A 14,077-nucleotide genomic window follows, 5' to 3' on the forward strand; every position below is an offset into this window, starting at 1 on the left:
CTAACAAGAGACTTGGCTCTGTCTCCATCCCCAGACCACAAACAGCGCAGTTTGCAGGTGGGGACACCAAGCCCACCAGGGCAGGAGCGGCTCGTTCAGTGCTGCGCAGCAGCAACAGCTCTGCTGTGCTGCCTCCCCCTCCAGCAGATCTGCTTCTGGTAACGCTGCGGGCTCCCGGGCCTGGGCTGCCCACGCATGCTGACCTTCACCCACAGAAGTGTTTGGATGGAACCAAGTGATAAACTCGACTCAGATTTGCAGACCCTTTTGGCTTTCCCAAGCTTCTCACCTTTTGCTTAATTTCCTGTATATTTGCTGCCTTTTGCTTGGCTTTATTTCTGCTCTTGAAAAATGTGAGGGTCTTGGAAACACTGCGCGTGGCTTTAAACCCAGCACTAAGTCTCTCCAACCTGGAAAGGGAGGAAACATTGTTTTCTGGAGAAGTCGCACATACCTGAAGACAGGGTTTGCAATGCACCAGGGAAGATAACTTTACCAGAATGGGTAAATGGCACAGAAGTAAGAAGCCGGTTTTATCAGCTGGAGCCTTGCACTGATGTGAGCAGCCCCTGGGGTTTAGCCCAGGGCTCATGCCAGAGCCCTCTCCCAGCCAGGGGCTGTGAGCAATGCCAACCTGACCCACAGCTCTTGCTGCCTTTGCACCCACTTTACTGATGTTCTCAAAGAGCATCTCGGATACACAGAAATCTGCTCTGCAATCTTCCATTGAGTGAGTTAAGTCCCTCGCTGTAGGGAGGGGGGTGGTCAGTGCTTCTGGAAGTCCCAGCCCGAGCCTCCACGCACCCAGGGCACAGCCAGGCAGGGCCAGTTGGCTTCGGGAGCGAGTGCACTGCAAACGGACAGATTGATTTTGTCTCCTTTCCCTCCACGGCACACAAATTCCTGCCTGAAGCATATTTTTATTGTTCTCCGCCTGGGTTTTCTTCCTCAATTTGTCACCCACGCTGGGATGCCAGCTAAATCCGTTGCTAATGTGTCAGCCCCCCACCTCATCAACCCCAAATAGATGAGTTTTGTTCATGCCAGAGGTCCCCTCAAGGAAGGACCATGAGCCCCCTTCGCTGTTGAGAATTCACTCAAGCACTACATCGCCCATTCAAGTCTCCTTGGACGCTACAGAAGAATCTGTCCACTTAAAATAGGATTACTTCTGGGTGGCAAACCACAAAGTTAATTTGGCTGTAATCCCTTTAAATGGAACCAATTATTGGAGTGCTAGTGACTCTTCTGGAGGTCTCTCCCAGGCCACAGCTGGCGAGGGCACTGGAAGGTTTGCAGGCAGATGAGCCCGACCTCCCACCCGGCAAGGAAGGACAGCACCAGTCCTGGCAGTGAAGGCGGCACCAGGATGATACAACCACCCCCGTGAGGAGCCAGACCCCCAGGTAGACCCCCCGGTGCTGTGGGTTCCCTCCTGCCTGTCCCGAGTCCCTTGCCGCCGGCTTTCAGCAAAAAGGCATGAAAATAAACAGCTTTAATCATACAGTCCCCACTTCCTATTGCTAATAATATTATCATCACGATATTAAGCCAGTTAATTCTTTCTCTCAATTTATTTGCTTTTGTTTTTGTACTCTGATGTTGTAATTTTCAATTTAATTAGTTTCAGTATTTCTGAGGGCAATAGGTCTTGGTTTATCTTTCCAGCTAATAGTCCTAATTGTTTACCCTTTCTTCAGCAATATCTCATTAACTTTATGGGCCATCATTTCCATGGCATCTCCAGAATTAATTCCTTCACTATTTGAACCATATTCCTAAAATCTTCCTCCCTTTTCACTTCTCTAAGCCTGCTTGACCTTGCCCATCCTCATGCTGCTGCCTGCCCCTGCGGCTCAGCACTGCCATGTCCCACCAAGCCTGTGGGCAGCAGGCAGAGGATGGAGCTGGGGGTCTGCAGGCAGCGGGGCAGGCAGCAGAGGCTGTGCTTTCCCCTCCTGCATCCCGGAGGGGTGTACCAGGGATCTCCTGTGGCAGCTGGGAAGGGAAAAGGGGAGCATGCCGGTCAGAGCAGGGGGCAAGGAAGCGTGCTGGCATTGCTGGGTGAGGCTCCGCAGTGGCGAAGGGCAGCAAAGCGGAGGTTGAGTCATGCCAGGAGGCAGCTCAGGCTGCTGCTGAGCAAGGATCAGTGCTGGGCAAGCAAACTGAGAGCCTCTGGGTCACCTCTTACAGCAGTGTCAGGTTGCAGTGGCAAGAGGAGCTCTGTTCCTCAAAGTGCACTTTTGATACATCTAATCAAGCAAGCAGTTTAGGAGAGAAACTAAATCAGGTCCCTCCTGAATACAAATTTCACCAATGCTGAAAATGGACTGTGCTGCAGGGACATCACGGTACGGGGAAACTTCTGTGTCCCTGCTCCAGCACTGCAGGGACGCCAGACCCGGGCAGAGCCCCCTGCATCTGCCATCTAGTAATTGCTATCACAGTTCTCTTTTGTGTCTTTCCACAGTTGGTCCTGCTCTTCTGAGACCATTTTGGGCTGTTGTTTCTATCTTTGACAGCCTGGGCTTTGCTTTTCCTGCCGATGCAGTGGCCTGGCTGTTCCCCTTGGCTTTAGTGAGCACAAAATTTCTTCCCTCCAGCAAGGGAAGAAAAAGCTGTTGGGAAACCGAAGCATTGCACCACTTTTGAGGCAGCTAACGTGGAGCACAGCTCCTCATCCCTCTGCTGCCTCCACAAGTGAGCTTGGATGCCCGGGCTTTGGGGGAGCGGGGCTGCTGCCACTCGGCACGGCGCACTGTTTGAGCAGGTTAATCAGAGGGCAGAGCTCACAGATAGCTTCGCTACCCCGACTCCTGCCTTCAGACCCCATTAATCACGCTCCTAATGAGTTTGTGTTCACAGATGAGATGGTTTTGGCTGCAGACGGGTCGCAGATGATATCTCCCATTGATTGTTTCATGCCGCTCGAATGATTTGTACCAGGAAATGGTTCTGAATTTTCAGCTTAAATCAGGCTCAGCGAGCAGGCTTGGCACATGGAGGTATTTGTTCAGTTGTAAAGATTGCAATGACTTGGGATTTTTTTTCCCTCCGTGTTCCCAGTTGTACACTTCACCTTCAGGTCTGATCTCTCTGGAATCAGAGGGCAGCAGCCCCCCAAGCCCCCCGTGCCCAGCAGCCCCTGGCTCCCTGCTCGGCAGCGGTTCCCTGCCCGGTGGAGGGCAGAACGACACAGGCTGGGTGTGCCAGGGCAGTGATGCTGGGAAGCTCCTCGGGTCACAGTGGCCACTTGGCCACCAGCTCCTTGGCTGCAGATTGCTGCCCAAGCTGGGTTTCCCATTAAGCAAGCAGGGAGGGATCTGCTGGTGGTAGCTGTAAGGGCACCTGAATTATTGATTGGTACATGGGTTCCAGCAGAGGCAATGAAGGCAGCGAAAGCGGTTCCTTTCCCAGCAAACATCATCTGGCTTGCAGTAAATTAACTGTCTAAGCCCACCGAGTGCTTGCAGTTCTGCACACCTCATGCTTCACAGCTTGCTAGGAGAGCTCAGGCAGGGCAAAAGCCATGTCGGGGCAAAGATGGCTTTAATTCCTTACAGTGATCAAGGTGGTTTGGATAAATGGCTGTGAGGACCAGCCAAGGGAAGGACAGGCTGTCAGACCTGACAAAGACAAATCAGGAAGCAGCTTTGCATGAGCAGGGGCCCATCGCTGAGCTCAGAAGGATCTTGCTTGTGCTGGACTGTCTTCCAAAATCAGAGATGGAACAGCTACCCTGAGCAGTGCAGCGTGCAGAGAGGGGAGGGGTGCATCACCTTTGTGCTGAGGTTTCATCACCCTGTGGCATTGTACTTTGCCACAGGAATCACCCCCTTGCGCTCCATTCCCAGAGCAGGCTGAGCAACACCGTGCTGAGCCACAGATCTCGCCAGAAATACAGTATTTCCAAAAGAAGGGGGGCCCAAGGGTTGGCAGGTTGGGAGGCAGATACGATCTGATCTGGGAAAGGCAGCGATGCTCACATGGCAGGTGGCAGTGCCAGCCAGATGTGGCAGTGCCAGCCAGATGTGGAAGCGGAGGCTTCTGGAAGGGAGCCCATGGTGGGTGGCAGCATTTCTCTAACCCTGTATTGACTTTGGCTTCCAGAATCAATTTTCTTTATTAGCTGATGAATCTCTTAAAAAGACTCTCTGTACTGGATCTAGATAAATTATTTAAGCAGTAAATTCTTTCCACTCTAGCACTGTTACGGCACAGTGATTTCATAGGGAAGAGCAGTAGAGAGGGGTTTAGGGACAAGGTCACCATCAGCAGAACATCGCGACAGGAATAGCTTTGCTAATAAGTGACTGTACAGCTAAGAGCTACTGTAAAACAGAAGTGATTAATAAGAAACAGGTTTCCAACAAAACGCTGGGATTAGCAGCGAATATGAGGAGCAAGTCATAGGAGACCATAGGCTTAATTATTTATGCAAGCAAATTGCTGCTGCTGAAGGGAGAGCACAGGACTGGGTGTAGGCAGGAGCAGGCAGGGCGCACGAGGTAGGGTTGTTCCCTGTCCCGGCTGAGCCGTGCCCGCGGGAAGGGATGCTCAGGCCTTGGCAGGGACGCATGAGCAGCGGCACAGCAATGAGTTTGCAGATGTCAGCATAGCATCGGGGTCCCGCACGTGGGAGGGTGGGCTCTACCCAGCTCTTGGGACTGCGACCACCCACACATGCATTGCAGTCACAGCAGCGACGTCCATGGGCTCAAGCATTTGCTAATTGTCACCCGACAACCAAGGTGCTGGTGAGGGCTGGAGGCAGAGGGATTCTCTGCTCAGCTGCCCTGCCTCCCTCCAAGGTCTGCTGCTGGTGTCTCGTTTGCTTTGTAAATTGGGCTTCGTGCACTTGTCAGGGGCTGGGGAGCTTCAAGGCCAAAGCTAACCTACGAGCCACAGAGTAAGAAATAATTCTGCCTCCGAGAATAATGCTGGCTCCCGAGGTCAGAGAATTCAAACATATTTATAGCCAGGAAAAGAAAATGATTGTGTTAAACGGCAGCTGAAGTACGTGGAGACCCAGCAAAGAACCGCTGGCTGCAGCCATTCATTATGTTACCGGGAGCATAATTACGCAGCTCAGTACTCGCATCCTGAAGACTTTACTGCAATCCTTCTCAAAAGCTCACTTTGGGGATCAAAAGGCTAATGTATATTTTCTGCAGAACAAAACTGTAAATCAAAGGCTAACCTCAGGTTGAAGAGGCATTCTTGCTGGGTGGATGCAAGGCAGTAACAGTGCTAAAGTGTGGAATAGTGGGGCCCGGTGTGCACGCATCCCCCCAGGTGTGCACAGCCCTGCGTGCTGCCACCGAGCATGGGGACAACGCCAGGGACAGGCAGGAGGCACTTGGAGCAACTCACTGCCTGTCTCCTTATGGAAATCACACCAAGATGGGTTTGACCTGGTTCCAATAATAAGCTATAAATAGCAAGCTCAATTAAGGCAACCAAACAAAGGAGATGATGGATACCTGCACAGAAGGACCTGGGGGATGGTGGGGGGGCAGGGAGCCGGGGTTTCTCACCCGCCTTGTGCAAACACCAGGTTTTCACACAGAGCTGCAAGCAGCAGGTCAAGCACAGGACAAGGGTACAGGACCAGGCGGTGCTGAAGGCTGCAGCAGTGTGCCCCTGCCAGGAGCTGCACCCCAGCATGCAGCCTGGGGGAGCAGAGGCACCGGTGGCACACGGGGCACTCACAGCCTGCACCCCCCAGCCCCGTCCCTGCGCACACACCTGCTTTGCTCTGGCCGGGCTAAGGACCACAAAGCCCATGGAGGTTTTGGGGCCCGAGCTTTAGTTACAGACCCCTGGCTGAGATGAAAACCTGTTTTCCAGTAAAATCTTCCCCTCTGCTTGCTATTCAGTTCATACCTGTGGCAGATCCATGTTCAGGACCAAATACAATTACCGCCTTTATATTAAATTTTCATACACACCCGACAAAGAAAGCAAACACAAACAAAACAGCCAAGTGAGGCTGCTGGTGGTGGTGCTACCTCAGTGCGATGCCTGGCCCTAGCCATCACCTGCTGGGAAGCAGCCCAGCTCCGACTCCAAAGCCCTCACTGCCCACCTGCAGCAGCCACCCCAGCCCATGGATCGCCGGCTTTCAGAGGTTTGCCATCCGAGTCACCGGCACAGCACCCCAGCTAACAGCAGCACTGCTGCTGCTTTGTCCTTTGGCATTAGTGGAGTCATTAAAGCCCAATTTTTGCTCAGCCCTTTTGCTGGAAGTGAATGCAAGCGTTTCACCTGCAACAGCTGGCTGCTGCTTTTACACAGGCTCCCTCCCCATGGGGGGCAGGGGTATCCTTGTGGCAAATTTGCTGAGCACGCAGGGGTACCAGTCCTTCGGTCCCAAGCCTCGGGCAGCGGCAGCACAACCCTGGCAGCCGTGGCGATGTGTGGCTGTGAAGGTGGGTGCTTGGGTCCCGCAGCTGGGTCCCCCTCCTCCCTGTGGCACCTGGAGCTGCCAGGCACTAGCCATGCCCTGGCAACTCCTTAGGGAGCTGTTCAGCACCCCCATCTACCCCAACAGCAGCAGGGCTTCAGAAGCAACAGGAGTTGAGGGAAGAAATTTAAATGTATATAGACCTTGCATTGTATACATCAAACCCAATTTATTCAGAGCGAGCAGCTCAGACATGCTCGCAGCAGCCTTGAGAGCGTGTTTATCAGCCAGGCTACTTGGGAGATCATTGCCATTGATTGCCATGTCATTGTCACTTCTGGGCACAACAGGAGGCCGGAGGGAGCAAGATTACATTGTCGGCAGCAACCAGCACCGGCGGGGAGCTGCAGTTTCCCCGGGACAGGGAGGTGTGCCCAGGTCAGGCAGAGCCCGCGATGCTCTGCTCGATGCTCAGAGCCTGCCGTGCCGGGGAGCAGACCTCAGATGCTTCTGAACTCTGGAGCATCGGGTATGATGGTGTGACCCACCAGAGTCATTTAATGGTATTGTTATTTATTTATGGATTTCTATAGTGCCACCTGTGAGGAGAGCAGAGGGGTTTTTAAAAAGCAGAAAAGAAAATCCCGCCTGATGGTAACAGAAACAGAGCAATTGCTCCACAAAAAGGCGGCAGGCTTCTTCACTGAGGAAAGGCAGGCAAAAATTAGTTGAGAGCTGGAAAAATCTCTCCCCCAAAGGAAATGAAAGAGCTCAGTCTACTGAGCTTATTAGGAGAAGCCTGGGGAATGACTTGGCCCCTTTGCACGGGGACCTGCATGGGAGGGACAGCACTGCAGGGCTTCCAGGTACAGAGGAGTGCTGTGAGAACCAAAGGATGGGAATTAAAGCTAAACACACTCCAATTAAAATGGAAGGCTTTTTTTGCTGGTAGCACCATGGGTACTTAACAATACAGAAAGAAATTGTGGACTCTTGGTCTTCCCAGACTGAGGAGGATGCTTTCTGCTCTCCCGAGGGAGCAGCCAAGGTTGGACACGCTCGTGTGCCAGCTTGGCACCAGAGTCAGGGAGCAGGGAAGGCGCTAACCTGGGACCTGGTGGCTGTGGGTGCTGCTCAGAGGGGAAAAAATTCCATGCTAGCCAGAAAGGAACTGCTACTGAAAAGTGCAAAGCCCTTTTATCTTTAACTCCAAATCATTATTACTAATCCTGACCTCCTGGATGCAGCTGTCGATCAGCAGATCTCCAAGTACTCCATAAAGGAGGTCGCTCTCATTGTCCCCTTTTTTGCAGACAAGCAGATTGAAGTCAGCTGGAATTGCCAGTGCTCAACCCTCCGAAAATGAGGCTCTAAATAACCGAGACGGCAGGGGACAGGAGGGAGGCAGGATATAATAACCTGAGCGGGAGGATGTCCAGGGCAGCAGAACGGACACTGCAGCTCAGGAGAAACATCTTGCAATATTTCATGGACGCGAGCACTGTGAGTGTTCCCGTTAGCATGGTCTTCTCATGAGCAAGGCAGAGGTGGGTCGCAGTGCAGCCTTGGGGGCCCCAGCCCCCTGCTGCGCCTTCCCGGTGGGGTCCCCGCTGTGCACCCCAGGCGGCTGAAGCCTTTGCCAGGGTTAGACCACATACAATAATTTTCTACTCAACACCGAACCAAGCATGGCTGCTGGCTAAGCTGTGGGAAGGCGATTCCCAATCAGCAGAGGGGCAGGAGGAGAGGCTCCTGGAAAATGAGCAGAGACAATTCTACTGCCAAAATTCCCTTTGGTGAAACTCGCACCGAAATGGCTCAGGCTTTGCAGTCACTGTGGGGTTCGGCTTGTTTGCCTGTTTGCTCTTTGCTCATTGTGTTTCCAGCTGCTCTTGTGTGTATTTTTGCACTTCGCAGGCTTTAATTGGGATGGCTGAACAGAACCTGTCCACAGCCTGCGATGATGCAGCGATAAGTAACAGGAGGCACAAATTAGAACAAATAAATCTGAATCAAACTCAATTCCTTGTGCAATCACGAAGACCAACACGTCAAAGTGCAGGCGCTATAAATTAAAAGCCGCCGAGAAGACAGTCAAACGCTCTCCGGCAGCTGCGTCTGGTATTCAAAAGGCGTTTATTCTTCACAGAGCGAGCTAGAGCCCTGCAAGCTGAACAGCAGGAACTTTCCCTCTGCCGCCAAGAAAGCTTTTTGCCACCAAAAGATTCCTTTCAACAGATACGAAAAACCTCTGCCACGGCGGTCGGTGCACTGGGGTGGCAGCAGGCAGGCACTGGGGGGATCAGTTGCAGGCATGGGGGTGGCTTGCCAGCAGCAGCATTGGGCTCAGTGGTGGCAGGGCACGGTGGAGGAGGGTTTGTGTCTGCGGGCACAAGGTCCAGGGCTGCCTGGGGTGGGGTGAGCGTGGGTCTGGTTCTCCTTCCTGCGTGGTCACCAGATGCTTTCTCTCCATCCTTGGTGCAAGAAATGGGCATTCACAGGTCAGCTCAGCTATGGAGCCTTGGAGCAAGACTGAGCAGGCTGATGTTGCCCCAAGTATCACGTCCCTGGGGCAGCCCACCGCCCAGCATCACACTCCTGCTCAGACACGGGGCACAAAGCAGCTGGCAGATGAGCGGGCATGTTTCCCCCCTGACGCGGAAATTAGGGCTTCTCTGGTAGATGAGCGCACTTCAAAGAGCAAAAAGGTTCTGCAATACTGTGAAAAAAAATCAGCTTGGTGTGTTTCAAAAGACATACGTGCAGATAAACAAGCGGGATGCTCACAGGCTTGCTCGGTGTTACATTATTTTTCACATTCCTTTAGCCATTATCTGGCTTCTGGTTGATCAATGAAACTGTCTTTGCTGCAGGGCACAGAGAAGTGGCATATACTAAGGGAGGGGTAAAACGTACCCATGTTGAAGATAAGCAGAGCTGTCTTTTGCAGCTTAAGCAGCTACCGAGAGCTGCGCCCACCTCCCTGCTACGGGGCACTTACCTGGTTATTGATTTGGTGCCTGGCATGTGCTGTTTGCTTTTTCACCTCCCGGCTGCCATTTGCATTTTATTGGATTCTTGTGTTTAAAATTACAAGCAGGTCCTTTGAATTGGCGTTAGTGCTTTAAATATGTGCTGCATCTTCGCATGTCATGCCAGCACGAGCCAAGCACATTAGAAGCTGCTAGATAATAGGCAATTACTGCTCTTAAACAGACAAGGCATTCACTAGCAGAATGGGCTGCATCTTAAATCATCCATAAATTCTCTAATAGTGCTTCTATTAATACCTGGTTTCTGGCACATTCCTAATTATTGTGTTCCTTATCAAACTACTGCCTTTACTTGGCAGATCAGCACTGTCGGGTGGAGGAGACGAAGGCAGGAGTCGGTGCAGTGCTCCACGGGGGAAGCCCAGGGTGGTGCTGGCAGTGCCGCGCTTGGAGGGATGCTCCTGGACCAGAGGGTCATGGCGAGAGCTCAGGCAGAGTGAGGGCAGCTCTGCCTTCACCCCCCTGCCTGCAGGACATTGTCCGTCTGGGGGAAGCCGTTCCACGGCATTGTTGGGGTCCTCCCCTTCACCAGACTTTCCTGCGTATGGTCCTGTGGCCCTGGCTTCCCCAGGGTGCTGTCAGACGAGCAGCACCTCTTGGGAGATGCTGAGGCTTGAAAGTCAACAAAATCTCTCAGGGTCTCCCAGCTGAGGCAGCTCATTGGCATGGGAGAAGCTGAGCAGGTGCCTCAAAGTTTGGCTTCTCTGCAGGCGCAGTGCTGGCAGCAGCACGGCAGCCCCACTCGCCACGTGAGACTGGTTGTAAGCGCCGCTCATCCTCCCTCTTGCACCATTACGCACTCCAGAGAATGAGCATGTACAATTCATGTCTCATTAAATTTTTTTTGAAATATTATCCTTTTCTTCTTCCCTGTGTTTTCCCCCTATTAAACCGAAATCGTGCTTCCTTTGGAGAATACAAGTCATTTGTTACCATAACAACACTTTTCCTCCCGCACCGCCAAGCGCAGCCGCTGCTCCCCTTGCTGCCATTCCCCCACTGCAGCCAGCAAACCTCACCGGCCCCGGTGTGGGCAGGACCCCGATGGGGGCAAGACCCCCTGGCACTGCCATGGCTCCAGGGCTGCCATGGCTCAACATGGCCCTTCAACGGTTCAGCTCTGGGTCTGAGTTTTGGAGGATTTCAGCCGCCTCTGGCATCGCTCATGGAAAGCTGGAGCCCCACGTGCAGCATCTCCTCGGCAGCGCTCCTGCCGCTTCTGTCTTTCGAAGGAGCAGGTCAATGCCCATCTGCCAGGTCCTCGCTTAGAGCTGAAACCTGATTGCACGAGATTTTTCAGTGCCGGGAGCTTTAATGATTTTTTTTTTTTTTAATCACCCTGAAAGCTGCCTAAAGCCCAGAGGGAAAGCATTGCTCTGAGAACTTCCTTCTCCAGGTACCTCAGATCCCCCATCCCGCCTCCGGACCCTTTGCTGTGCCAGGATATAACCCTGCTGCATTGACAGGAAAACTAAAGACAAGAGATGAAGCTGATAAATTGAATTCACTTCCAGAGATCAACATCGCCCTGGCAGCACCGGCACTGGGCTCGCAGGCAAAGCAGCAGCACGCGGGATGGAGTGCAGACTCTGGGAAGGGGAATGCAGACCCGGCCGTGCAAACAGCCGTCCAGAGCCAACAGCCGGCTGCCGCCCACCGTTCAAGGAGTTTTGCAAAAATAAAATGAAAATTATTTACACCACCACATGCTCCCAAGGGACCAGAAACAGCCCAGGGATCCCCACATTCTTTCCCTGCCTCAAGTGGGGTGTGAGGGTACACGGCACAGCCAGACCCATCCAAATCGGTGGTACAGCCTGGAAGCCCCCTCCTCCAGGCAGCATCAACCCCTCGGCTGCAGGAGGAGAGAAGCTGCTTGCCAGAGGAAGAAGGCAAACGCTGCCAAGTAATGCCCGTGTGTGTTAATCCTCATTCTTTCTCACCACACAAGATTGATTTATTTATTTAATAACCTCACTTTATCTGGCCCCTCACCATCTTACTTCACTTTGGGAAAACTTTGTCGTGGTTTGGCCGTTGCAAAGGTGGAAAAGCAGAAGCAGCTCACACACCTGAATGCTTGGCAGGAGGACCTTTGGATTTGCAGAATTAACCAGCACCCCAGCAAATCCGGAATGAAAACATGACATGAAATTGAGACTTTGGCTGATCGCCTCCACGAGCCAGGGTGCAGGGAAGGGAGACAAGCTCCGGTGATTTATGCTACCTGGCAGCACAGCCTGGATTTGAATATCCCTGGTGAACGGATGGGAAAGAAGTGTTCAGCCTGAGAGCTGCTCTGTGGGGTGCTCAGGAGGAGCTGCTTTGAACTCCGCACGAGCAAAGCCACTGGCACCCTGTGGGAATGCCAGAGCTCTGAGCATCCCAATGCAGGGGTTGGGATTTCATCTTTGGAGTTGTTGCAGAATCCCTTCAAGCCCATAAGAAGCTCCTCACACCCTGGTCCACTGGCTTAACTTTCCAACTTTGCTATCCAATTTTTCCTCAGCTGTCCATCAGGCCACCAAAAATGGTAGATGCCAGCTGGCATCCCCAGCACCTCTCTCCCCAAGGCAGTGCTGGCTGCCCTGCTTCCCCCCAGCAAAGCCCTGGAAGCTCAGTCCAGGGCAAAAAGTGGTGGGTTTTTTTCAGAAACACAAGTCACACATGGTGTTAGTGCCCCACCTTTGTGAATCTCCCTGACACTATTTGACTTTATTAGGCCCATAAATGAAATTAAAATATAGTTAAAATGGATTTCTTAAATGGACTCGTAAAAGCTTTTGACGGAAGAAACACTTTATTCTTCTAATTTTTATGACATCTATTCACACTTTTCCTCTCACTACGAACTTTTAATGACTTGGAATTTTTTTTACAAACCAATTCATTTGTAATCCCCTGGAGGCACCTTTACGGGCAGTGTAAATCTCATGGCAAAGCCAGACCTCAGGGGCAGGGCTGGGACAGATCCATCAGGATGGCTGTGCCAGCGTGCCCAGGGACAGGCTCTTCGTGCTGCTCTTCCCAGGAGCATTGGCCAGCTGGTGCCTTGAAAAGTGCTAAGTGTTGTTATTGTTGTATTACCACGCTGTACGATGATACACCGTGTGTTATTATATTAATATGACTGTTGATACTGATAATGGTGGTGATGATAATGATGATGATGATGATGATGATGATGATAGTATAAATGCCGCCCATTGCTTCCCTCTGGCTGTGGCCAAGCAGAGCAGCGCGGAGGGTCGCAGGGGAAGGCAGGGTCCCGGGGCCGCAGTCCCACCCCAACTCACCGCTCCCATACAGGCAGGGACAGGGTCCAGCCGCTTGATGCCACAGCGCTGAAATAAAGATGATTAAGGAGATATTCCAGCTTCTTCTTTTTTTCCTCTCCTCAGTAAATGTCATGCTTCAGGGGAGTATAGCCAAGAAAAGTTCAAAGTAATAATATCAGAAATCTGCTTCTCTTTTCCTTTTGACATTTTATTGTGATATGAAATAGCAGGGGATAAAAGCTCTAATGGGGATATTTGGTTCTTTCTTTCGGTGAGCATTTTAAATGCTGGCTGGTTATGACTCACATTTATTATGATATATGCAAATCTTTAAGGGCCTCATTCACAAAGCCGAGGCAGCCGCAGCCATTCTTTCAGGGGGTTTAGTGTACGGGAGCCAAAGCCGGGCTGATGAGGATGACTGCCACCCCAAGTCCCCACTCTCCACCAGACTGGGAAGCATTGCGCTGTCCCACCACCGCGTGGTTTGCCAGCCCTGGCTTTTCTAGCTTCCCAGCCCCTCATCCCGGCCGGGCGAGCTGCTTCCCAGGGACAGCGGCTGGGGCTGGGGCCACACGCACCACTCCGGCCACCCCAGCACAGCAGTGCCCACGGAGAGGTTGGATGGCTTCGTGGGGAAAAACACTCTGCTTCAACCCAGCTTTCTGCTGGAGTCACGCAGCTGCAACCTGCACCCACTTTTTGCAAATAAAGCACAAAATGCTTCTCTGTCGACCGCTTTGATTAGATTCCTGTATCAACTTTAAACCAGAAATTTCAGATGGATAAACAATGGCAAGTAGCTGGTCTATAAAATAAAATTTTAATAATATTTAGCTGGTAATGTGCACAGAGTCTTGTTGATTTGTGTAGGGGAAAAAGGGGTTGATTTAAAAAAAAAAATAAAGACCTCATTTCACATTGAATCCTATCCTAATTAGAAGCTATTATTGCTCTCCAACAAATAATCTTCTGAACGAAGTCCATTCCACAGAGAGTGATCAAAGGGTGATTTAATTAAATTTTCATGTTTAATTTTCCTTTTTCATTTCTCTCTTTTTTTTTTTTCTTTCTTGAACAACTGCTGTTGGAGGAGAGTGAGGTGCTGGCTGGGGCACAGCATGCCACCGGGTCCTGCTCTGCTCCGGACAGGGCATCGTCCTACCAGCCACTCCAGATGCACTCCGGCATCACCATCCCGCCGGTACCCTGCTGCATGAGCCACCAAGAGAACCGGTTTCCTCCTTCATGGTATCTTGGGTTTAGTTATCTGGTCTGTAGCCAGCTTAAATGTTATACTTAATTTAGAGCAATAACACTTAAATTATGAATTGTCTGCT

General features: G+C 51.8%; 1 protein-coding gene across 1 annotated transcript in view; it reads right to left on the reverse strand.

Moving 5' to 3' along the window:
- AJAP1 (adherens junctions associated protein 1) overlaps nt 1-14,077 on the reverse strand; it is a 156,622-nt gene that overhangs the window by 63,067 nt on the left and 79,478 nt on the right. The window contains exon 1 of the transcript XR_013926968.1: nt 1-14,077. This exon is cut by the window's left edge and continues 16,305 nt beyond it; it is cut by the window's right edge and continues 79,478 nt beyond it. The gene's annotated coding sequence lies outside the window, so the exon portion shown is untranslated.

The sequence above is a fragment of the Falco punctatus genome (genome assembly GCF_963210335.1).
Source record: "Falco punctatus genome assembly, chromosome: 3".
Taxonomy (NCBI): domain Eukaryota; kingdom Metazoa; phylum Chordata; class Aves; order Falconiformes; family Falconidae; genus Falco; species Falco punctatus.